Source organism: Peromyscus maniculatus, chromosome 18 (genome assembly GCF_049852395.1).
Source record: "Peromyscus maniculatus bairdii isolate BWxNUB_F1_BW_parent chromosome 18, HU_Pman_BW_mat_3.1, whole genome shotgun sequence".
NCBI lineage: Eukaryota > Metazoa > Chordata > Mammalia > Rodentia > Cricetidae > Peromyscus > Peromyscus maniculatus.
In genome coordinates, this window is record NC_134869.1 from 1003788 (window position 1) to 1026827 (window position 23040).

General features: G+C 46.8%; 1 protein-coding gene across 3 annotated transcripts in view; it reads left to right on the forward strand.

Moving 5' to 3' along the window:
* The first annotated feature begins 8104 nt into the window (after positions 1–8104).
* The window catches only part of Syn3 (synapsin III), a 445154-nt gene continuing 430218 nt past the window's right edge, over positions 8105–23040 (forward strand). For 2 of the 3 annotated variants that reach the window (XR_013045768.1, XM_076554444.1), the window contains exon 1: positions 8115–8244. The gene's annotated coding sequence lies outside the window, so the exon portion shown is untranslated. Of the gene's footprint in view, positions 8245–23040 lie in introns of all 3 variants that reach the window. The other variant, XM_016005489.3, reaches the window with a different exon arrangement.

Here is a 23040-nt window from a genome sequence, read left to right on the forward strand (position 1 = left end):
GAGCGGCTCTAGGTAATTTCCACTCTCAGGGGTTCACCTAGAGGCTGTCCACCAACGCCCCCCGACACAGAAAAGACACACAGAGAAAAAGCATGATTAGTGCCAACAAGGACCGTCATCAAGGCCATCTTGTCCTCCAGGGCCTCCTGGATTCCTCAGGCTGCATGACGACTGCTGATTGTGGGGGAACCACTTGAGAGGCCTCGCTCCAGGAAGCTCTAACCTCAACCCTTCAGCTGCTGGGCCCCAGCGCAGCGGCATGCTTTGCTACAGCTACACAGGTGTCACAGCTGTGGGCGTAGCAATGGAACCTGCCATATAAGGAGGTTCCTAGAGATAAAATAGACAAATCATGTAATGTAAGCACTTCCCAGGCTGACATGGACTCAAATTGGTCTTGATGCATGCTAGTCTCATGGGGATTTCTCCTGACAAATGTGTCCTTACACACCAAAGAGAAAATGAGAGAAAATATTTTCTTGATTAAATAATGCCACATGCCCAGGAACAGATGGATACTGAAAATCATGCCAGAAGGGACATAAGTTTGTGTGCAAAGGAGATCATTTGAATGGTGCCCATAGTCCTAATCCAAAACACAAGCTCTGCCATCCTACAACAGGATCTGTGAGATCCCTTGAGGGTAACCTGCCTTTGATGAAAAACCATTATGATTCCAGAAGTTTCCTGTGATGTAGAAATGCCCTATTGAAGAAGACTGACACAGAAAGTACAAGGTCACAGAAGCTAAATGTTAGTCAGACCTGGGAAGGAAAGAATCATGGAAGATCAAAAACAGATGCACCATCAGGAGTCAGGGTCCAGGTAGGCAGTGGGTGTCTGGAAGGGATGGTATATCACAGAGAGGTGATCAGCTCATAACTGACATAGGACATGGTGCTTAGGGACATGGAACAATGTGTTTATGAATCCAGTCATTTATTCAAGAGTTGTGTGATCTTATCTCATGCATGTATCTTTTGGGGACTCTTCCTTCACAATCTGAGAAATGGGATTAAAGACCATGCTCATTATTCAGGGTGGCTGGGAGAATTTGATGATCAGATGCCTACAGAACAGTTAGCACATGCCTGGTATGTAGAACCCATCCATGGCCTCTGCTGTGATGTGAATAATGGATCCCACCTGCCAACATGTGGAGCTGCTAGGGAAGCTAAGCCTTCATGGAATGCCAAGGTCCCTTCCTCATTTCTATGAGGCTCAAAGAGAGAGGAGAAAACTGAGAGAAGAAAGAGAGGGGAAGCACCTGCTGCTACTTCTGTAGTGTGTTGCTTACTCTTTTTTTGTCAACTTGATACAAGCTGGAATCATCTGAGAAGAGGGAACCTCAATTGAGAAAATTCCTTCATTAGACTAGCCTGTAGGCAAGCATGTGGGGAGTTTGGTTGATTGATGACTGATGTGGGGCAGCCAAGCTCACTGTTGGCACTGTAAAATCCTGGAGTGGTTCTGGGTTATATAAGAAAGCAAGCTGAACAAGCCATGAGAGCAATCTAGTAATCAGGAGCCATCCATGGCCTCTGTTTCAATTCCTGCCCAGGTTCCCTCAGTGATGGACTGTAATATGTATAAGCCAAATTAATCCTCCCCTTACCAAGGTGTTTTTTGGTCATAGTGTTTTATCACAGGAAAAAAAAACCCTAAGACACAGAGTTTGCTCCTGGGGGAATAGGTAGAACTTTGCAGAATCAAGACTATTAAATAGCCAAGGCCCTTAACTCTAATATGATGGCTGAGGTTTAGGACAAGTAAGATAGCAACAATGACAACCTGACGATGGGCTTGGGCCATTCAACCTCATTGTCCAGATCAGGAACTCTATTCACTGACTGGGCTTTAAATAATGAGGTGTATGTTAATGGTGTTGTTTTCTACTACTACTACTACTACTACTACTACTACTACTACTACTACTACTATTGTGTGTGCGTGTGTGTGTGTGTGTGTGTGTGTGTGTGTGTGTGTGTGTGTGTGTGTATGTGTGCAGATGTGCCTGCAGTTATCTGCAGAGGTCAGAAGAGGACATTGGATTCCCTGGAGCTGAAGGTACAGGCAGTTGTGAACCACCGGATATGGGTGCTGGGAACCAAATTTAGGTCTCTGGAATAGCAGAAAGCACTCTTAACCACTGAACTACCTCTCCAGCCCCATGTGTGCTATTTGGAGAAATCAAGGCATTGATAATTTAGATGCAAGAAAGGTGTATAGTGTACATGTGTAAAGGTGTAAAGTATATGTGTAAATTACTCATTCCATGCCAGGCTCAGTATTAGGAAAGTTATGTATTTTACAGATCTTATTCTCATAGCTATCCTGGACACAGGTATTATTAGTGCCCTTGTTGTTTGGCTATGGGGTGCCTTGCTTGCCGAAAGCTGTGTAACTGCAAAATAGCAGAACAAAGATTCCGTGAAGATGGTATGGTTCCAGTGCTGCCCCAATGCCATTGTACTTTTGCTTCCCTGGATAGATAAGGAATACATATCTGCTTTCACTCATGCCAGCTTTTCCTCTGGCAGCTGAGCTTAGTTGGAATGATAAAGATCTCTATAGCAACCAATGTATACAGACTTATATGTAAATGTGGGGTTTAGGATGGAAGGCAAAAGATATGAGGACAAGGTAGCCTCTTTGCTGAGTCCCCATGCCAAAGAACCTGGGGAACTTGTGTGTAAGTGGAAAATAGGAAAGGTTTCCATGCACTGGTAAGCAGATCTGGAGTTCAGACTCCAGACTGACTCTAATTCAAATGCACCTAGTATACCGAGGACCTGGTTCTGCCAGACACTTCACGTTCAACAGTCACAATACTGGATTGAACTGGATGAGTGTCATAGTTTCTTTTCGGTTGCTATGGTAAAATACCTTGACAAACAGCAACTTGGGGAGAGAAAGGGTTTATTTTAGCTCCCAATTCTAGGTTACAGTCCATCACTGTGGACAAGTCACAGCAGCAAGAGCTTGAGACAGTTGTGTCTCAAGCACAATCAAGAGCAGAGGAATGAGTGTGTGCTCACTCACTTGTCTGTTTGCTTGTGCTCAGCTCAAGCTCTCCACTCAAGGAGTCCAGTACCCCTTGTCCAGAGAGTGGTGCTACTCTCAGTGGGATGGATCTTCCTACACCAATTCATTTAATTAACACAATCCCCCACAGACATGCTCACAGGCAAAGCCAATGTAGTCAATACCTCATTGAGACTCTCTTCTCAGGTAATTCTAGGTTGTGTCAAGGTGACAAAGCTAATTACACATCATGATGACTTTATTTTACAGGTGAAGAACCCAAAGCCTGGAGAGGTGATAAAGCTTGGCTCAGGACCACACACACAGTGAGACCTCATGCTATGGATCTGGACTCTCACTCTTGCTTGAATGTGAATGCCCCATGTAGGTTCATATACTTAAACACTTGGTTCCCTGATGGTGGAACTGTTTGGGAAAGATTAGGAGGTGTGGTCTTATTTGAGGCAACATGTCCTGGGAGGTGGGCTTTTTAAGTTTCAAAAGCTCACACCACTTCCAGTTAGCTCTCTTTTCCTTCCACTTGTGTATATGATTTAAGGGCTCCACTACCATCCCTTCCTGCCTTTCTGCTGCCATGCTCCCCACCATGATGGCCTATGGAATTTTAATCCCCCAAAACACTCTTTCTTCTATAAGTTGCCTTGGTCATGGCGTCTCTTCACAGCAACAAAAAAGTGACTGACAGTGATACACTACTTGCTGATATCCTGGCCCCGCCCCTTCTGGCTAGTGAGTCTGATGAAAGGAGTTGAGGAATCCATGCATCTTGCATTTTAACCTGGTAGGGTTTTGGAATGTACAGCCACCCATCACAATGAATAACAGTAAGGGTGTTTTCATCCCCCATCCCACAGGACTTGGCCCTCTTTCTGCCTCACTGGAACTGCTTCTGAGTGGCACCTTGAGAGTGACACGATCAGCTGAAACTTCCACACACCCTTAATGATAGAGGAACACCCACTGGCATCTGCCTCCTTTGAGGGAGACAGCAAGAACTGGGAAACTTATTTCACTGGTTGCCATGGCAATTCTTTGCAGTGTCAGCAGAAATACTCCACAATGCACACAAGTTAGCAGAAAGCCTCCCCAAGTCTTCAGCTCATAATCTGCCTCATCCCTAGACTCAGGCATGGCATCACTGAGCCTTGACTCTGAAATTCAAGAAAAGAAGCACACACCCTGCAGTTCTTTGTTCTCTCCTCCTATTTCCAGGGCTCATAGATGAAACGAATTCCAACCACCTCTCCAGGTGAAGACGCATGGGAGTAGATGGAATTGAAAAGTTCTTGCTCCATTGATCCTCTTTGAACAGACTCCAGAGCCCCTTGTTTCTTCATCCCTCCAACTGCTAAAGTGGCATTTACCCCCTCAGCATCCTGATCGTGTTTGTTCCCAACCTTGTTTTCCAAGCCTAGCAATTTGTCTCTTTTTAACTCTGTGTGACTGTGTGTAGGCTCACAGTGCCATGTGTGTGTTGTGGTGTCCATGTGGAGGTCAGAGGATAACCTCAGGTCCATCTTTGCCTCCTGCCTTGTTTGAACACGGTCCCTTTGTGGTTGGCTGGTGCACACAGCAGGCCAGTTTCTGCAGGCTCTCCTGTCTTTTCCTCTCACCTTTCCTTAGGAGCACTGGGATGACAGGTGTGCTTCCAAACCTGACTTTTTAGGGGAGTTCTGAGAATGCAAATTCGGGTTCTCGTGCTGGCACAGCAAACGCTCTACCCACTGAGCCACTCCCCTATCCCACAATTCATCTTTAATTATATGGATCTTAAGCATCATTTCAAGTGGCTGGAAGGAAATATTGAAAAATAAAACTTTCCAATCACCTTAAAATATATCCCCATGCACAGACAAGAGAACAATTCTACCCTTGCCGGCAAGCAAATCCAAGCTATAGCCCAGTAAATCCTGAACTGTTCTGAGTTAGGACCCAGGCCCATCCACAGCTCTGTCAATTACAATCTGGGCATATGAAATGTGAAATACTTGCAAGCTATAAACTTTACAGGAGAGGGCTTATGTCTAGGATAGCTTGTTATAATAAAAAACTTGCTCACTTTTTTTAGACCTGCTAAGAATAGTGTATCTGGGATCTTTTCAAATATAAATATCATTTTCAAATGCTACTACTATCACCACCTTGTGGGGTGTGATTTCTTATGGAGTAATGAAGGAATGTGTACACCTGTCACCATGTAGGCATTTGCTTGCATGCAGATTTGTGTGCTAAACTGTTCCTTTGCTGTTCTGTGAGGCAATTTTTCCTTCCTGAATCCATCAGGGTCTTGGTTCAAAGCAACAGAAATAACTGGGTGACTCATGTAAGAAAGTGTAGCAGAGATGGAGATTCACAGAGGAAAAATGGAAGGGTGAGGGACAGGGGTGGCCAGAAGGATGAAACTTGAGAGACAGTCAGAAATCAAGGGGCCACTGTGATTCATGACTATGAAGTCCAGTCTCTTTACCCTGCTCTTGCTGTCCCCATCACCCGAGCCATGTCCTGTCTAGTCTCTTGCCTCCTTTTGCCACTTTTTCTGGGGAGGCAAAGTCTCAGGGATGAGCAACCAATAGATTGAGCTACCATTATGTTCCAAGGATTGGGGGTGAATGGTAGGTGAAACAATCTGTGAGGGTTCTAGCCTGAGGGATTGCCAGGCTTTCACAAAGTGAAAATTAGCCCTCCCCTCAAGATGTGGAGGTACAGGGATGGGAGATACGCCTCAGTGTTTAAGAACATGTGTTGCTCTTGCAGAGGTCCTGAGAGAACTCCCAAGTGGAGTGGCTTATAGCAGCCCGTAACTCCAGCTCCAGGGAATCCCCTGGCTTTGGCCTCTGCTGGCATATGCATTCATGTGCCTGAACCCACACATACATACATATAATTAAAAACAAGAAAACATTTTTAAATATATGGAAGTAAAAATAACAGGCATTTTTCTAGAAAGCAATTTTTTAGCTACTGCTCATTTTGCTGCTGACAAAGGTTCAGAAGCATTACTTAATGACTTAGCATCTTCTGTCTCCCAAGTCCTTATACATCCTCCAAGACAAAACCCAGTGATTAATGAAATTGTATGCTGTTTCTCCAAATTTAAACACCATCTCAAGTAAAGATAGTAGGGGCAAAGGGACTGCCTCTTCTGAGGGTGACTACGTTTTCAAGCCCTTTTCATTATTTGAGTTTATTACATAAAAATAAATAATGCTAGGTGCCACTGACCTCCAATGCATAATGGAAGAATATCATTAATGTAAAACCCTTGTTGATAGCTACCCAATACTGGCTACCACACATTAAATTTTCAGTGAAAACCATCACATTCTCCTGCATCTAATTTTCACCTTTTCTTATTTATAGTGCAATAAAACATGAATATTTGTGCAGTAATTTGCCTTGCTTCTCATCTAAACCTCTACCCCACTCCTTGTCTCTTTAGAAATGTAAGGTTCTTTAAATTTACCTATCCAGTCAAGAATCTCCCTTCACTACTGGCAGTCTTCGAGAGGGTACCTAAACTGGCCTACTCAGGTGATCAGATTGGTGAATACCCTAACTGTCATCACAGAGCCTTCATCCAGTGAGTGATGGAAGCAGATGTAGAGATCCAAGGCCTGGTACCAGTCCGAGCTCCAGGAGTCCAATGGATGAGAGAGAGGAGGGAATCTATGAGCAAAGGGCATTGAGATTATGATGGGAAAATGTACAGAGACGCCAGCCAAACTAGTGGGAACACATGAACTGTGGACCAATAGCTGTGGACCCCCATGGGACTGGACTAGGCCCTCTGGATAGGCAAGACAGTTGTTTAACTTGAACTGGTTAGAGGGCCCCCAGGCAGTGGGATCAGGATTCGTCCCTGGTGCATGAGCGGGCTTTTTGGAGACCAGTGCCTATGGTGGGACACCTTGTGCAGCCTTGGTGCAGGGAGAGGGGCCTGGACCTGTCTCAAATGAATGTACCAGGCTCTGATGACTCCCCATGGGAGACCTTGCCCGGGGAGGAGGTGGGAATGGGGGGCTGAGTTGGGGGGAAAGGCTGGGGGGCGGGAGTAGGGAGGAGAGGGGGATCAGTGGTTGGTATGTAAAATGAATAGAAAATTTCTTAATAATAAAAGTCAAAAGAAAAGAATTCCCCTTCTATTTTTCCACAGCATTTTCCTATGCATCTTGAGCACCAGTAATCTTTTAAAACATAATTAAGCTATAGGTCTAGATAATACAGTTAGAGCTGAGTGCGGTGGCACATGCCTTTAAAGCCCTCAGAGACAGAGGCAGGTAGATCTCTGTGAGTTAGAGGCCAGCCTGGTTTACACAGCAAGCTCCAGGCCTGCCAGAACTACAGAGTGAGACCGTGTTTCTAAAAACAAACAAAATATTGCAGGTGAGAGGAGTCTTGGGGAGTTTTGCTTTGACCTCCTGAAGGAAACTGAGGCATAGAATGACACAGGACTCAAAAACCTGCCAAATGCTCTCCCAGTCTGTGCCAATTTGGAGGACTGAGATTTCCCTGGTTGCCTTTTCTATCTGGAATTACTTTTAACCTAATAGTATTAATTCACATCTCACCAGTCGCCTCCGTAGGCCTTCCTGGCATATAGTGACATCCCTTTTGTGTTCTTACTACACACCCCTCTCAGCTTACAGCAAGCTGACGTTGTCTTTTGTTTGTATACTTGTGTGCAACTAACCACGCTAAGTAAGTGCCTAGCTCCCTTCTGTTCCTTGTGCTTGTGACCTGTGACATTTGCTGACAAGTGACTGCCTGGCCTCTCGGCAGTTCCTCCTGAGGCCCAGGGAGGTCAGGTGACTTTCTCAAAGCTGCCTCCCTAGGATACTGAACTGCACTATTCGCACTCCCTGAGGGGCATCTCACCCCTCCGGGGATGGAAAAAGATCGCCTTATTTGGCCACTGGGGGCCAGCAAGAGCAGGGCTTGCTTGCTGCAGCAACTTTCCGTACCTGGCTGGCGAGGGGAAGCCGATGGGAAGGGGGAGGAGCGGCGGGAGGGGCGGGCCCGGGTGCGGAGCCTTGTTGCCCCAGCCAATGGGCTCCGCAGCGCGGGGAAGCCTGGCCGCCCGGCGGAGGCGCTCGCGCACTGTGCGGGGCAGAGGCAGAGCGCCCCGGCTGCAGCGCGTCCGCGGATCTTGTAGCTGGCGGCGCCGGTCCGAGGTACCCACCGGCCACCGTAGCTGGCACGGTAAGCCACAGCAAAGTCGACTTTGCAGGGTTTCTGGCCATAGGGAGCATCCACCCCGAGTCCGAGCCGCTGGGGCGTCCTCCCGTGGTGCTGTGTCCCCATAAGCTCCCTTTCCGTTTGGCGGGATGCTGGTGAGCCATGGGCCCGGAGCGCCACCCTCCCTTCCCAGGCTGCTGCTGCCGGGCCCTGGCTCCAGTCCCCGTGTGGCACCGGAGCCCGGAGCTCGCAAGGCTATGGCTTCTGAGGTTTCCACCCAACATCCAAATGTCTCCTGGGGAAGCTGAGAACCGCTACAGATGCCGGTGCTCAGCGTTGGATTCCACCACCTGCCTTATGTCTGCAGATCCCTCACGACCTGTTGCCTTGGGTCTGGGGCTCAGATCTGTCGTGCAATCTCCTATTTTCAGCTATCCTGGGGCACAGGAAGAAACCTCCGAGGGTTTCCCTTGGCCAGGCTAGGAATAGAGACGAATACTGACAGAGCGTCCCGGTTATTTATTCACGACTTACTTGGCTGAGTGCCAAACATTGTGCTCAGCTCTAGCTGGCTGAAGGGAGTCTCGGGAGTTCATGGGGGCTAACAGGGATGAGGGGAGGGGTTGCAGTGTGGTGTACTGCGTGGGGCACTAGATGCGTAGATCGTGATGCGGCCAGGAAGGCTCGGAGGTCGCTATTCAGTGCAGACTTGCAGAGATTGGAATTTGCCAGCCTGAAAACTGTGGAGGCGGGGGCGTCAGGGACCGCACGAATTTCAGGTAGATTTTCTTATGTGCAGATGAAAGAAGCGAAGGAGGCCAGAACCTCAGCTAATCAAACAGCAGATTACTCAGTAGGACCGGGACTTGTGGGTGGAAAATAAACTGCGAGGTGGAAGGGCTTCCTGAAATGTGCACAAGTCTGAAGATGCAGCCTTACAAGTTTGTCCTCAGATGTAGGAGGCAGGGAAAGAATTCAGTCGGTCCCGGGCTACTTTGCCGGTTCCGTGGGCAGTGTTGGGGACTGGCATCCACTACCTGGTAAGTTATAAAATGCTGTTTGTTCGAGCAACTTGGCTACAAAGACTCTAGCCCCTTAAGGCTGACTGGCCAGGAGCCCTGCACCTGCTTCTGGGCATGGATTCAGGCAGGGAGATCTGCCATGTGATGCTTGCTTCTGAACTTGCATGCCATTGTATATTGGTTTTGGAGGTTGCGACCTCTATCTTGTCATCAGTGATTGCCCTTGGGGGGGGGGGGTTACATAGAGTACCTGTGCTCTCCTTCTGATCTCTGGGTCCTATGTACAGACTCTGCCTTACCTGGGCTTGCCTTTCTATCTGCCAAGGCCCAGGGGCTATTGTTGGAGGCAAAGCCATATAGAGGCTGGTATAGTAGCAGCAAGAAAGACTCACAGGAAGTGAGAGACCATAGGGCCACTTTATTTATCTATTTGCCTTGAAGACATTATCGGCATTTGAACTTTCCCCCCTCCTCGTGTGTGTGTGTGTGTGTGTGTGTGTGTGTGTGTGTGTGTGTGAGAGAGAGAGAGAGAGAGAGAGAGAGAGAGAGAGAGAGAGAGAGAGAGAGAGAGAGGACATCATTGTTGCCTAAGTTGTCACAGGCAAGGTTCTTTGGTTGAAAGGTCAGAGATGTTATGCTAGTAACTTTTAATTGTTAATTTGCCACAACCAGAATTACCTGGAAAGAAAGTCTCAATGAAGGATTGATTGTCTAGATCTGATTGGCCTGTGAGCATGTCTGTCGGGTATTGTCTTTATCAGTAAGTAGGTTGATGGGCAGACTCATCCCATGGTGGGCAGTGCTCTTCTCTGGGATCCAGTTCTGGACTGTGTAAAGTGTGGCAGAATTGAACTGAACAGTAGGCATGCATTTATTCTTTCTCTGCCTTGCCTGTGGCTTGACTAGCTCCCTTAAGCTCCTGCCACCTTGACGTGCCCCCCAAAATGGGCTGTAGTCTGGACTTATGAGCTAAAATAAACCCTTTCTTCCCTAAGTTGCTTTGTGATTTTATCACAGCAACAGGAGTGGACCAGGAACAGATGCTAAGATTTCTGTGTAGAAGGGTCCTTGAGTCCTTGAGAAGTTGCTTTACTGTTGAGTGGGTACACAGCTCGGGTAATAGAACCAGGCACAGGCAGACTGGATGAAGGAGAAATGGGGGGCTCAGGCCATCCACTGAGGCTTTTGACTGACCAGCCAGTGGGTGCAGAGTGCTCCCAAGAAGGGAGCACAGCTTTAGTGCTCCTTTCACCAAAGAGTTTCTAAATAGGGGCTTACACGTGAGCTATGAGCAGTTAACACCCTTGGCTGCTGGAAATTAGGGAGTAACAAGCATCTTGGTCTTGGAGGAGACCATGAGACTTTCCCCAGGGCATCGATTCTCTGTGTCACTCGATGGCTTTGGGCCAGCCTTATACATAGAGGTCACTTAGAAAGTGTGGCTCTGACGTTTGACTTTCTTTACTGCCTGTGAAAGTAAATGTTGGGCTTGAGTTTTTATTACTATGAGGCACCTCTGCTAGTATCGCAGTGTCCCCAGTGACTGTGGACTCCTGCTGAGTGCTTGCTTTGTATGTGTATCCTCTCCTGGTTGTCCCACAGTACCCAAAGTTACACACTTTCATTCTCGATTTTCAGTCATCTCAGTGTTTCTCAAGCCTAATAGAGTCCCTATTAGGATAACAGTGACAGTATCTGTCACAGCATGTCACTCGTTAAACTTCAGGAAACGCTTTCATTGATGAGTCACTATTGATTCAACCACTTAGGACTCCAATCAGTCTGTTTGGAGAGCCTTCCACACAGCAGGGGCTATCCCAGGCAGGGAGGTACAGCTCTGTCTGCTGAGGGAGAGGGGGGATAGGCATTGCATACTTGAACCCTTCAAAAGAAAATGTTGAATGCCAGACCACAGCTTTGTACAGTCAGGAGATGAGAGAGGAAAATCGGGCTCTTTGCTTGAGTGATTCTTCATGCTTTGTAGTTCAGTGCAGCCTTCTTGGAAAGACTGTCTTATGTGAAGCAGATACCTGCCCTTTCCTCTCCCTTAACAGCACTTTTAATTTTTATTCTCTTCCCTGTGTTGGCCTTCATCACTACACCACAGGCTGCAGGGAACAGAAAGATGTTTTATCCCAGGGCCCAGCTGTGTTAAGCATGTATATCTACATTACATGTATGTGTGGATAGTTGGGGGTATGAAGACTGAACCCAGGGATTCATCCATGCTAACCACACACCCTACCACTGAGCTATGCCCGCATCCCAGCGCACATTTCTTGAAGAATAAAATGAATGGTGGATTTGCTTCACAGGATCACCATGGAAGGTCACTCTGTGTGTGTGTGTGTGTGTGTGTGTGTGTGTGTGTGTGTGTGTGTGTGTGTGTGTATGTGTGTGTGTGTGTGTGTGTGTGTACTATTTATGTTGATACCCAGTACTCAGAAATGCTAAGATCAGGAAGCAGAAAGAATAGCTTGCCTAGGGACCATGAAGTGGAGGAACGCAGCCCAATGTGGCGGAAACATAACTCAAGGGGTGCTTCAAGCCACTTGAGATGCATTTGAAGTTGCTAAGCCTTGGAGGCATGCTGAGCTCAGATTTTACCCAAAGTGCAGTGAAGTCAGTGAGGGGTTTAAACCTGAGTAATGACCTGATATAATGCTATGTGGTTGTTGATTTTTTTTTTTTTTTGCCTTGCCTCAAAGAGGTAAGGCAAACTCTGTAAAGAAAGGGGCCCAGTTACTATAGTAAAATGAATAGATGACCTAGCTTATGTTTAAAAAATGTCCCAGGAGCTACTACTAGAGAGGATAATGAAGTACTGACACCAGCTAGAAGTTAGGTGAGTGAGATACGGATGTCTTGTGTAAGCTGAGGGAAAGAGCAAACAGATTTGAACTGTATTTTGGGCACAGAATGGATAGGATTTGGGGCTACACTAGATTGGAGGTGTACAGAAAAGAGAAGAGTCAGAGGTGAGTGTCAGGCTTATGGTTTAGGATTGAATGGATGAATGATGTCTATCACAGGGTGAATGGATGAACAAAATGTGACATGTGCACACAATAAACTATTAGTCATGAAACAACCAAAGTACTAATAATGCATGCCACACTATGAATGGACCTTGTAAAAGTTACAAAAATATAAATAAATGAGGACAGACATAGGGCTGGGGATATGGCTTGGTGGGTGAGGTGGTCTCTGTATAAGCGTGAGGAGCTGAGGAGGTCTCCTACACCCATGTAAAATGGCTGAGTGTGGTGGCATGCACCTGTAACCCAGCACTAGCGGGTAAAGACCAGGAGCTTGCTGGCTAGGCAGCCTATCAGAAACAATGAGCTTCAGGCTCAGTGAGGGCCTGTCTCAAAAAATAAGGTGGGAAGTCATAGAGAAAGACATTGCTCCGTTGACCTATGGCCTCTGTACGTGCGCTAGTGGGCGAGTGTACAAACAGATGCTTGCACACACACAGAATGTGGTCATAAAAAGCCAAATGCTGTACAATGCCATTACCCATATATGTAAATCCTGGAAGGAATCAGCATTTGTCACAGGCTGAGGAGAAGCAGGAGTGGGGCCTGAGAGCAGATAGCTAAATGGTTCCCTTTGGAGCAATGGTGAGACCTTAGAATGAGACAGAGAGAGTGGTTGTCTACAGTGTGAAGGTGCTAAATGCCACTCAGCCATGCACTTCAAAGAGCTTAGCTGTGCACTATGTAAAATTCACTTCAATTTGTAAAATGATTAGGTGGATGGTATGGACATTTTGACAGTGGAGAGACTGTGTAGGGCTGGACTACCCAAATGCATCATTTATCCACGAGGAACATGTGTTTGGTGTGGGTCTGGATCTAGCAAGTGATGGCATGGAAAGGGCAGTTTTCAGCTCTCAGATGTCAATTATGAAGCAGGTGTGTTCTTGTGGCAAAGGGTGTGGAGGAAAGCATGAGATCCTGGGCCATTATTTCATGGGATGCCCATGGCTGCCCTATGAAGAAGATACTGTGGTCCAAAAATACACCTCCCACATCAATCCATATACCCAAGACTAGACTGTTAACTCCTGTGGGTCTCTCAGGCTCCCCTCCCTCTGCCTTCCTCATTCCAACACCGTGATGCCATTTAGAGCTCCAACAAAAGCCTCTTCCACTGGTCCCTCTCTCCCTGTCAGCCATGACCGAGTATTCATATCTGGCAGGCACTGGTCTGGGCAGGTGTGGGTGGAAAAGGCAGACACAGCTCTAATCTCATCAAGCTTATTCAGTAAACAAGCAAGTGCAACTCCCAAACACAGGGACCTGAGAAGTACCCAGCAAGGCCCTCTCTCCCAGGTGTGGCAGGAGGAGAGCGCTTCCTAGAGCACAGGAGGATGAGGCTCAGGTTTTTACAGTAGAAGCAGAAGGAATGAACTTGAGAGAGAATGTGATTTCCAGGATGGATGGCTGCCTCTGAATACACGTGTCTTAGAATTCACTTCTCTCTAAAGTCCTCAATTCTTCTCACGTTCAATAACTGTATCAATATTTTCTGTAATCTTGCATACCACGCAAGACAAACGCAAACTGCTAATCAAATGGCCTGGTTTAACTTTAAGTGGGAACTTCATGCTGGGTATACTGGTGCATGCCTTTAATCCCTACACTCAAGCTAGAGGCAGGTTGATCTCTGTGAGTTCAAGGCTAGCCTGGTCGACATGGCAAGTTCTAGGACAGCCAAGCCTATGCAGTGAGACCTGGTCTCAAAAAAAAAAAAAAAAAAAAGTGGGAAATTCATGAGGCACCCACAGCCTGGCCTTCAAAGTGACCCCCAGCTCTTGGGCAAGTGACTTAGGATCTCTTTTATCCAGTGCAAGTGACTGACCCCAGAGCCGTATGCAGGGTAGGCTGCTGCTCTGTTGTAAAGCCCATTTGTAACCCGCTTTTTAAACTTCTTATTTGGAGAGACACAACCTCACTCTGTTGCTGAGGTTGGTCTTGGACTTACTCTGTAGCTCAAACTAGTCTTGAACTTGTGATCCTCCAGCCTCAGCCTCCCGAGTAGCTGGAATAGCAGACCTGAGTCAGGAGGCCTGGCTGAACCTTACTTGTGAAAGATGGCCAATAATGTCCACTGCCTGGGGTAGGACATGAATGAGAAGAGACAGTAAGTGTTGGGTATGTTATATGTGCTCAGAGAAGTATCACTTCCCTTAGCAAGGAAGGGATCTAAGTGCACTGGGCCCTCTATTTTTTATACTGTTAAAATAGCCGCACACCCTCGGGAGGTTGTGGTGTAGATAATTTGAGGCATAGTACTACAAACTACATGTTTAGAAAGCTCTTCAGAGGAATCAGATGAAAACGAGTTTAGGAAACACTGGTATAAGCCAAATTCTTTTTGATTTGCTAAGTAGGAAGGGGTTAAGCATCTAAAGATAGGATTTTGCCTTTTAGGAATTATTAGCCAATGAGGGGGCTCGCTGGTGATGTAATGCCTGGGGCCGGCACTCCATTGGTTAAGTGTATTGTTTCTCTGGCTTCACTGAGAAACAGAGCTGGAACACAGGGGTTAATCATCATTCTCATTCTCTCTCTCTCTCTCTCTCTCTCTCTCTCTCTCTCTCTCTCTCTCTCTCTCTCTCTCTCTCTCATTCCTCCTCTCCTAAGTGTGAAGATACAGCAGAGTTCTGCACACTGTTGGCATTTGCTTTCCAATAAAAGCCACACTCCCTCCTGCCTCCCTCCCAAGTAGAGCACATGTTCCAGTAGTACTACAGAGGAGGACCTAGGAGGGGGAGGAGGAGTGGGAGGAGGAGGAAGAGGAGGAGTTGTTCTCTAGATGAAAGAGAGCCCCTTTGCGGGGCTGTAGCCTCTCCTTGCCACCTGGGATGGGCACGGCTTCACATGCCCCCAGTGAATTGTTTTAACAGCCATCTGCTTCTGAGCATTGTTCAGCCTGGCAGGATCCTCAGAACTAGGAGGTGAGCCCAAGGACCTGGAGGAGGGAGTGGGCCTGGGAGGGAGGGGAATGCATCTGGGTAGAGGGAAGAAACAGCCCCAGGCTAGGGGTCAGGACGAGCTCTGGCCAGTGGCTGCCGCTGGCCTGCAGTGAGATCTCAGGAAGGCTGATCTCCCTTTCTGGGTCTATTAGCCAAAGTTCACGTGGTTCTGGCAGACACTGGGAGGGCCCTGCGCCCTGGAGGAGCTGGGGTCAGGCTTGTTCTTGGTCTAGCTTTCTGTCCAATGCTCCCTAAAGATAAAGGCTTTGCTTGGGGAATCAAGCCAGGATGGGAGGGAGCTGGTGTGCCAAGGAGCCACCTTTAAAGCAAACCCTTCCTTATATTGTCTCCCTCCTTAGTGCTCTGCCCCAGCAGACTATGGAGTAAGATTTCTCCAGACATTTGCTGAATGCACTCAGAGATTTTTATCTTATTTGCCGAGATCCTTCAGGTCCCTGACCTCTGAGTTACCAATGTGGCTGAATGAATTTGGAGTACTCTCTGGCTGTTCAGGCTGGGCTGTCAGAGGGTAGAGAATGCCTCAATTCCTTTTATATTGTGGATAGCACAGTTGTGATGGTTTTCTTGGGTTGTTAGATTGTTGCCGCAGCCTGAAACCCCTCCCTACCTGTCCTGAAAGGCTTCCAGTGTGTACATGTCTGTTTCAGCAGGTGAACTGAGAAGAGCAGATGTGGGCATATGTGTGGGGAGCAGCTGGGAACTGCTGCTGGCTCAAAACTCTGCCTTTCTTTCATCTCATTGGCACTTCAAGACATTCTTTCATCCCATGCACACACTATGACACCAACTCTCTGGTGCACCCCCTTCCCATGCAGAAGTAAAAAGTTCAGCGACTTTTCAGAATGCGGTCATACAAGAGAGGGGTTCTGAATTTCTTTAGGGAGACGGGAACCTACAAAGGGTTCTCACTGTGTCTTGTGCAGCCCTTGGTGTCTGCCACCCCGTGTTCTCGGCCAGGCTTTGCTGATGTCTTTGACCTAAGTCAAGAGTGTTTTCTGAGCCTCGGTCCTTTTGTCTGTCCGTCACAGAGGTGGGAGTGGGCAGGAGGAATGGGTTTTTGAGCCTCTAGCTCCAGGGGCTTGTGCTGTAGAGAGGGTGAGCTGCAGAATGAGAGTGTGAGCTGAGGTTGATGGTCGACCATGTTTGGACAAAGGTTGTGCACTGTGTCTCCTGGTGAGAGGGGAGTCACAGTAGTTAATCATTGTGTTTTTCTCCCGTTCCTGGGAATGGGTGAATGAACTCCTCTGCACAGATGTGGAAAGTCGAGGCTGTCAGAAGTGGAGTGACATGCCCAAGACCTTCCATCCACTTAGTGAATAATCAGGCCTGCCCAGGAGACACCCTGACATGGCAGCAAGTTGCAGAGGGAAGGGGGCTGGAGATGGCAGCCTTGTCGCCTTTGTTTATACCTTGTTCTTCGTTCTAGAAGCTGCACCCCAACTTTGATATAGGTCAGCCCAGCCCAATAACTGTGGCTTGTCTGGTTTACTGCCTGAGATAACTACAGAAGATTACAGTACCCTGAATCTGAAAGGAAACCTCATGTTCCACAGACCATGCCCCTTAACCTATACCTGAGAAAATGCAGTTCAGACAAGTTAGATGATGTGCCCCATGCCACTTGGTTAGTCCATAGACGATAAGACATGGGGACCATGTCTTTTTGTCTTAGGTCCTTCAAGTTGTGCTGTTCTTCTTAGGCGAGGTTTTTTTTTTTTTCAGTTGAGGAGTTTGAGGTGAAACTGAAGTTAGTTTGCTTCCAGGCCCTTTAGTACTTTGAAGACTAGAGAAGATGCACAGGCTTGGCATTGTGGCAGGTGTCTGTGAAGTCACTCGCCGCAGTGAGCAGTCATAATGCAGGGCCAGGTCCTTGTCCTGGAGTAGGCTCAGGAAACAAGCTGTGTTTCATGTGGGCTCTGCCTCCCAGGTGAGCAGTCTTTCCTCATGGGTGGACTGAGACACGTTCCCCATACGTGTGGCTGGTCCGTACTCCATGTGACTGTACCAGCTCTTGTCACACGTTTTCTGTTCTTTGTCTTTCCAACTAAGCCATTTGTTCCCAGAATATAGCTTCCAAAATGTTGGACAGAATTAGTTGCTGGCACTGTCTAATGAGGAGGCAAGCGTCAATACCTTGTATGACCAGAGATGTATAGCCAGACCTAAAACACATCAAGTAGACATTAAAAAGTACAGACACTTGACTCTTTGCCCAGTCACTGTGTTATTAAAAAAGCACCATCCTGATAGCAGCCCCAGATATGCAAAAGGTTATCATAGGAAAGAAGCATTGCCATTATTCTACAGGACCAGAGAACACAGCTCACAGGAGCGGGTAGAAGTAGAAGGAGAGCCAGCAGATAGAGGGGCAAGATGCTGACAGAGCTGTCCTACGGGGGAACATCCACCGTGCATGCTCTTTCTACTCAAAATGGACAGAATTTCTGGCAATGAACAGAACCCTATAGCCTTCAACTTTCCTTTTAGACCTCAGATTTCTTGGGTTTTCATCAGTAAGATTAAAAAAGGGTTCAGCAGCATCAATCTTATTCTTTAGGTTACAAGGCCATAGTATGAAATGAAGAACTATACAGTCAAAAGTACCTTTGAAAAACATTTTTGTCACAAAAACATGCATTATACAAAGTTTTTGTGTGTGTTTGTAACCTCGAATAGCAATGCCTGTGCTAACCAGTGTCCAAGATACTGACCCAGCCTAAAAGAAGTAGAAAAGCAAAGTCTGCATGGATTTGCCTGGGCAGCATACTGTTTTGTCTTCAAGGTAACTGTCAGCTATGAGCCAGCAAGGCTGGGAGTAAGGAGTTCCTGGGCATCTTTGCTTGCAGGTTTATGTCATTCTCTGTGTATAAACAGCTCCAGCACCTGCATGCTTGCAGAAAGTATTTCTGACAATCTTGAAAATCAAATGATGGTATCTGGGGAAACCCCAGCCCAGGACCTGTTACAGAGCAGATGCTCACTTAAATGTTTGTGGTCATCAGCATCTTGATGATGCCAGTCTTTGAGAAGTTTTAGAGAGAACCAGGCCACCTGTGTATCCAGGTTGGTTCTTCTTTTTAAGAGTTGGCACATCCTGCTTCGCTCCTCTGATGTTTACTCTCCTGAGTAAACATTGCTTCCAAAACCCCAAGTGGGTGGAGTATGGGGCTGCAGGCTACAAACACGTGAGTTTAAGATGCAGCAGGTGTTACCTTCCTTTGTGTGACACTGAGTGTGTCGCTTGTACTCTGTGTTTGGTTTCCCTCACTTGTAGGGCTTACCAAGAAGACTCACTGAGAACCTGTAGGATGCCCAGAACCAGCTGCTAATCCTCCTTAGAAAGGTATTGCAGGGGCATCTCTCTTGTTCATGGGGGCAGTACCTCTGGGTAGCTTCCTCAGGGGAAGCATCAGAGTGATACTCTAAGAAAGCCTTGATCTCTCCTGGATCCCATTTCTGCTCCAGCAGGCCACAGGAAGATGTCAGACTGAATACTACAGTTTTCAAGTGCCAGGAGCCAAATTAATTATTCTAAATTATTCAAATCTACCTTGAAGGACTGATACAAAGCTAAATCATAACAGCAGAATTGAAAATTTCATGACTGAATGTTCATCTCTTAGATTTATTCATTTATCCATTCAACAAATATTTGAGGAGTTCTTACCTGTGCTGTTTATCACTGAAGGAAGTCAGGACAGGAACTCAAACAGGGCAGGATCCTGGAGGCAGGAGCTGATGCAGAGGCCATGGAAGGTTTTGCTTACTGGCTTCCTTCCCCTGGCTTGCTCAGCCTGCTGTCTTATAGAACCCAGGACCACCAGCCCAGGATGGCACCACTCACAATGGGCTGGGCCCTCCCCCATTGATTACTAATTGAAAAAAAAATGTCTTACAGCTGGATTTCAAGGAGGCATTTGATGTGGATATCATTCTATATAAATAAAACACTGATGGCCAGTGACCAGGCAGGAAGTAGGTTGCCAGGCAGAAAGTAGGTGGGACAAGGAGAGAGGAGAATTCTGGGAAGCGGAAGGCTGAGGGGAGAGACACTGCAGCCACCGCCAAGACAAGCAGCATGTGAAGACTCTGGTAAGCCACCAGCCACGTGGTAAGGTATAGATTTATAAAAATGGGTTAATTTAAGATAAAAGAACAGTTAGCAAGAAGCCTGCCATGGCCATACAATTTATAAGTGATATAAGTGTCTGAATGATTATTTTATAAGTGGATTGTGGGACTGCGGGGCTTGGGGAACCTGGAGAGAAGCCCTCCAACAACAGGCATTTCCTCAACTGAGACCTTCCTCTCTGATGACTCTAGCTTGTGTCAAGTTGACACACAAAACCAGCCAGTGCATCCACCTGTATCATGTTTGGTAAAATATCTGTTCAAATCTATACCTTTTAGTTTTCCTGTTTGTTTTCAGTTGTTTATTTTTCTTATTGTCAGTAGTGTGTGTGTGTGTGTGTGTGTGTGTGTGTGTGTGTGTGTGTGTGTCCATGTCTCCAAAGGCTAAAAAGGACATCATATCTCTTAAAGCTGGGATTATGGGTAGTTGTGAGCGGCCTGGCATAGGTGCTAGGAACCAAACTTGGGTTCTCTGGAAGAGCAGCTGTCCTCTTAACCTCTGAACCATCCCTCTAGTTCTACCTTACTGTTTGGGACAAGGAAGGTATCACTGGAACTGGAGCTAACAGATCAGGACCTGAGGGTTACAAATGTGTACTGCTGTGCCTTTTCCATGGATGCTGGGCTCTGAACCTGGGTCTTCATGCTTATGCAGCGAGCACTTTACAGACTGAGCCCAGGCTTTTGGTATTTATCAGATCTCTTGGACTCCAGTGTTTTCTTGAACATGTGACTGTCAGTTACTTTTGTGTCATCTGTGACCAGAATATCTGCCAAGAAGAACTTACAAGACAAGCGGTTTCTTTCAGCTCCTAGTTTTCGAGGGTTTCAGTCCATCGTGACACTAGGAATGAGTGGAGGAGGCTAGCTGTCACAGCAGACCAGGAACCAGGATGCTAGGGCAGAGCCAGGAGTGGGCGTATCCTTCCACGCTCACCCCTTGTGACCTACTTCAGCTCACTAGGCCCCACTTCCTAAAGGTTCCCCAGCCTCCTGAAATAGCAACACCAGCTGGGAAATAAACATTCAAAACATGAGCCTATGGGGATGTGTATTAATTATGATTCTCTAAAGGAACAGAACTGATAGAGTAAATATCTATCAAAGGGGAATTTATTTCTTTGGTTGGCTTACATATGTGCTAGGGGGTCCAACATGAGCTCTCTTCACACTGGAGAGTCTGAGAGCCTTGCAGCTGCTCAGTCCAAGAGGCTGGCTGTCTCAGCAGTCACCCCCTGGTACTGAAGGTCTGGAGGATTCCTGGGGAGACACTGGACTTTAGTCTACACTGAAAGGCCAGAGAAGCTGGAAATAATGGACAGGAGTAGTGGCAGCATAAATAACAGAATAGATGAATATTGCAAACAGGGTAGGTGAACTGCTGGTGGGACATTAGGACAGCGAGCCCGAGAGCAAAGCTTTCCCCTCTGACCTCCTTGTATCTGGACTGCAGTTGGAAGGTACTGCCCACATTTAGGCTTGGTCTTCCTGCCACAAAGAACCTGATCAAGGCAACTCCTCACAGGTGTGCCCCCACAGCTCATCTTTTAGTTGATTTCAGATTCAGTCCAATCGGCCTGAATTAATTTAACCCTCCCCGGAACATTTCACATTCAAACCAGAGCAATGTGTCTGAAGCAATGGGAACAATTCATCAGCTCCTCAGTTATGGACACTGACTTGCCATGGTAAAATGTTCTGAGCAGGAGTGCAGAATGCCTCTTATGCCTTCAGAGTCTCACATGATAAGGGAGTTTGAGAAAGACTCCCTGCCATGATGAAGGAGCTAGCGGCGTGCGGTGTGTGCAGAGGTTGGCAGAACACTGCCTGGTACCACTTCCAGCCTCCCCTGAAGTGCCTGACAGACTCAGACATCTCCTGTTCACACATTGTCCTACCTACTCACTGAGGGTGCCAGAGCCATGCCTCCATGTTTCTTCCTCACAGCCTGTCAGCCCAGAATAGTTTGTATGGGATGGTCTAACTCTTGCCAAAAACCTGGAAGTAAGCTAGAATTATTCTCCCTCTTGGATGATGGGCAAACGGATGCGCAGAAAGATTAAGAGCTGTCCCAAAGCAATGAGACCAAGAAGCAGAGGAGAAGGGATAGTGATCCAGAGTTTTGTGTGCATTGTGCTGGCCTTGGTGGAGGACCATCCTTAGAGGATGGGGGGAACAGCCATGCCCCAGGGAGTAAGGAAGTAGTTACCAAGGACCACCACTGTTTTATGTTACTTTTTGTTTTCCCATGTGGGGACTATTTCCATAATAAAGGAGGTTTGGGGATCATAAGTTCTGTTCTCTTTTGACATTAGCCCATGGATTGAAACCTTCTATTTTTGTTCTTTCTTGTCGAGTTAATAACAAAATAACCAGTGAGGTTTGAAAGAACACCACCAAGTGCCATAGTGTTAAAGTTGTGTAGTGTGGGGCTGTTCCCCCTTCTGTAAAAAGGTCCCCAGTGTGTCATTTTCAATGAACTAATTCCATCCAGGATACACTCCTCTGGCAAAACCCTTTCTTATCAACCGTACCAATTTGGCTCCGGCCACTGAAAAGCAAATGATGGAATATGGACACACTGTCTGTCAAGGAGTAATTTAGGTCTTTTCTTCTGTTTATGAGGCTTCAGGAGGTACTGGAGGCCATGTAGGTTGAAACCAGTTGAGCACACAGCATGCTGCTATATCAGGACCTGGTGTCATGGCCCTGGGGTATTGTGTCATGCCAAGTTTTCCTCCCTACAAGATCTCTAAGGCCCTAAGAGCTTGATGCCCTGTATCCTTAGAGGAGTTCATCTCTAAGCAGTCCAGATGCTAAGAAAAAGGATGAGAGAAGAACTTCTATGATTAAGAGAGAAAGACAGTTTAAACCTTCCTCCTCATTATTCCTACTTTTCCCTTTGTTTTGTGACACTAATCCTGGGGAGACATGCTGAAATACCTACGAATCCCAGACGGAACCAATGCAGACCGCAGTATGGATAACACCAGTGTCCAACTTGGTGAACCAATGAATTTTATTGAAGGTACTTACAGGATCAGAAATGACTCCAAAGACAACAAATATCACCCAACATGGGTGACAGTTCACAGAAGCTGGAAACCAGGAGAGTACTACAAAACTCCGTAGAAATCTCAACAGATTAGGGACTGTTGCCAAGCAGTTCAACAGTCTGAGCCCCTTGCTTTGCCAGTCTCTGCTTCTTCCAGGAAGCTTGGCTGGTCTCCATGTCATTTCCTCTAGGCTGCTTAGCTTATCCGAGCATCTCAGCAGTTCTTACTGCTTATGTGTGGATGAGAAGGGAGGTCCAGTGAATCAGTTTCAGGGACTTCCTGAAGACTTTGACTTGCTTACTTCCTGAACTTAATAAGCTTCTTTGTCGGGCGTGTTTCACCTCTATTTAGAACATTCTGTGTCTTAATGAGTTCCCCTCCAAGATGAATGGTTTTATCTAGGAAAAAAAAGAATCACTGCACAGCACCCCTTCTTATCTCCCAAGGTTTTACTACCCCTCTCCCTTAAGATCTTTCTTCCCCTTTTCCACCAATGGTCTCTTTCTTAGTTCCTGGATTATACAGATATTCCAGTTTAAACTCAAAAATCTGAAGATTCAAAAAAAAAAAACTATCTAAAGATGTCTTTCTGGATTTCTCAAATCAT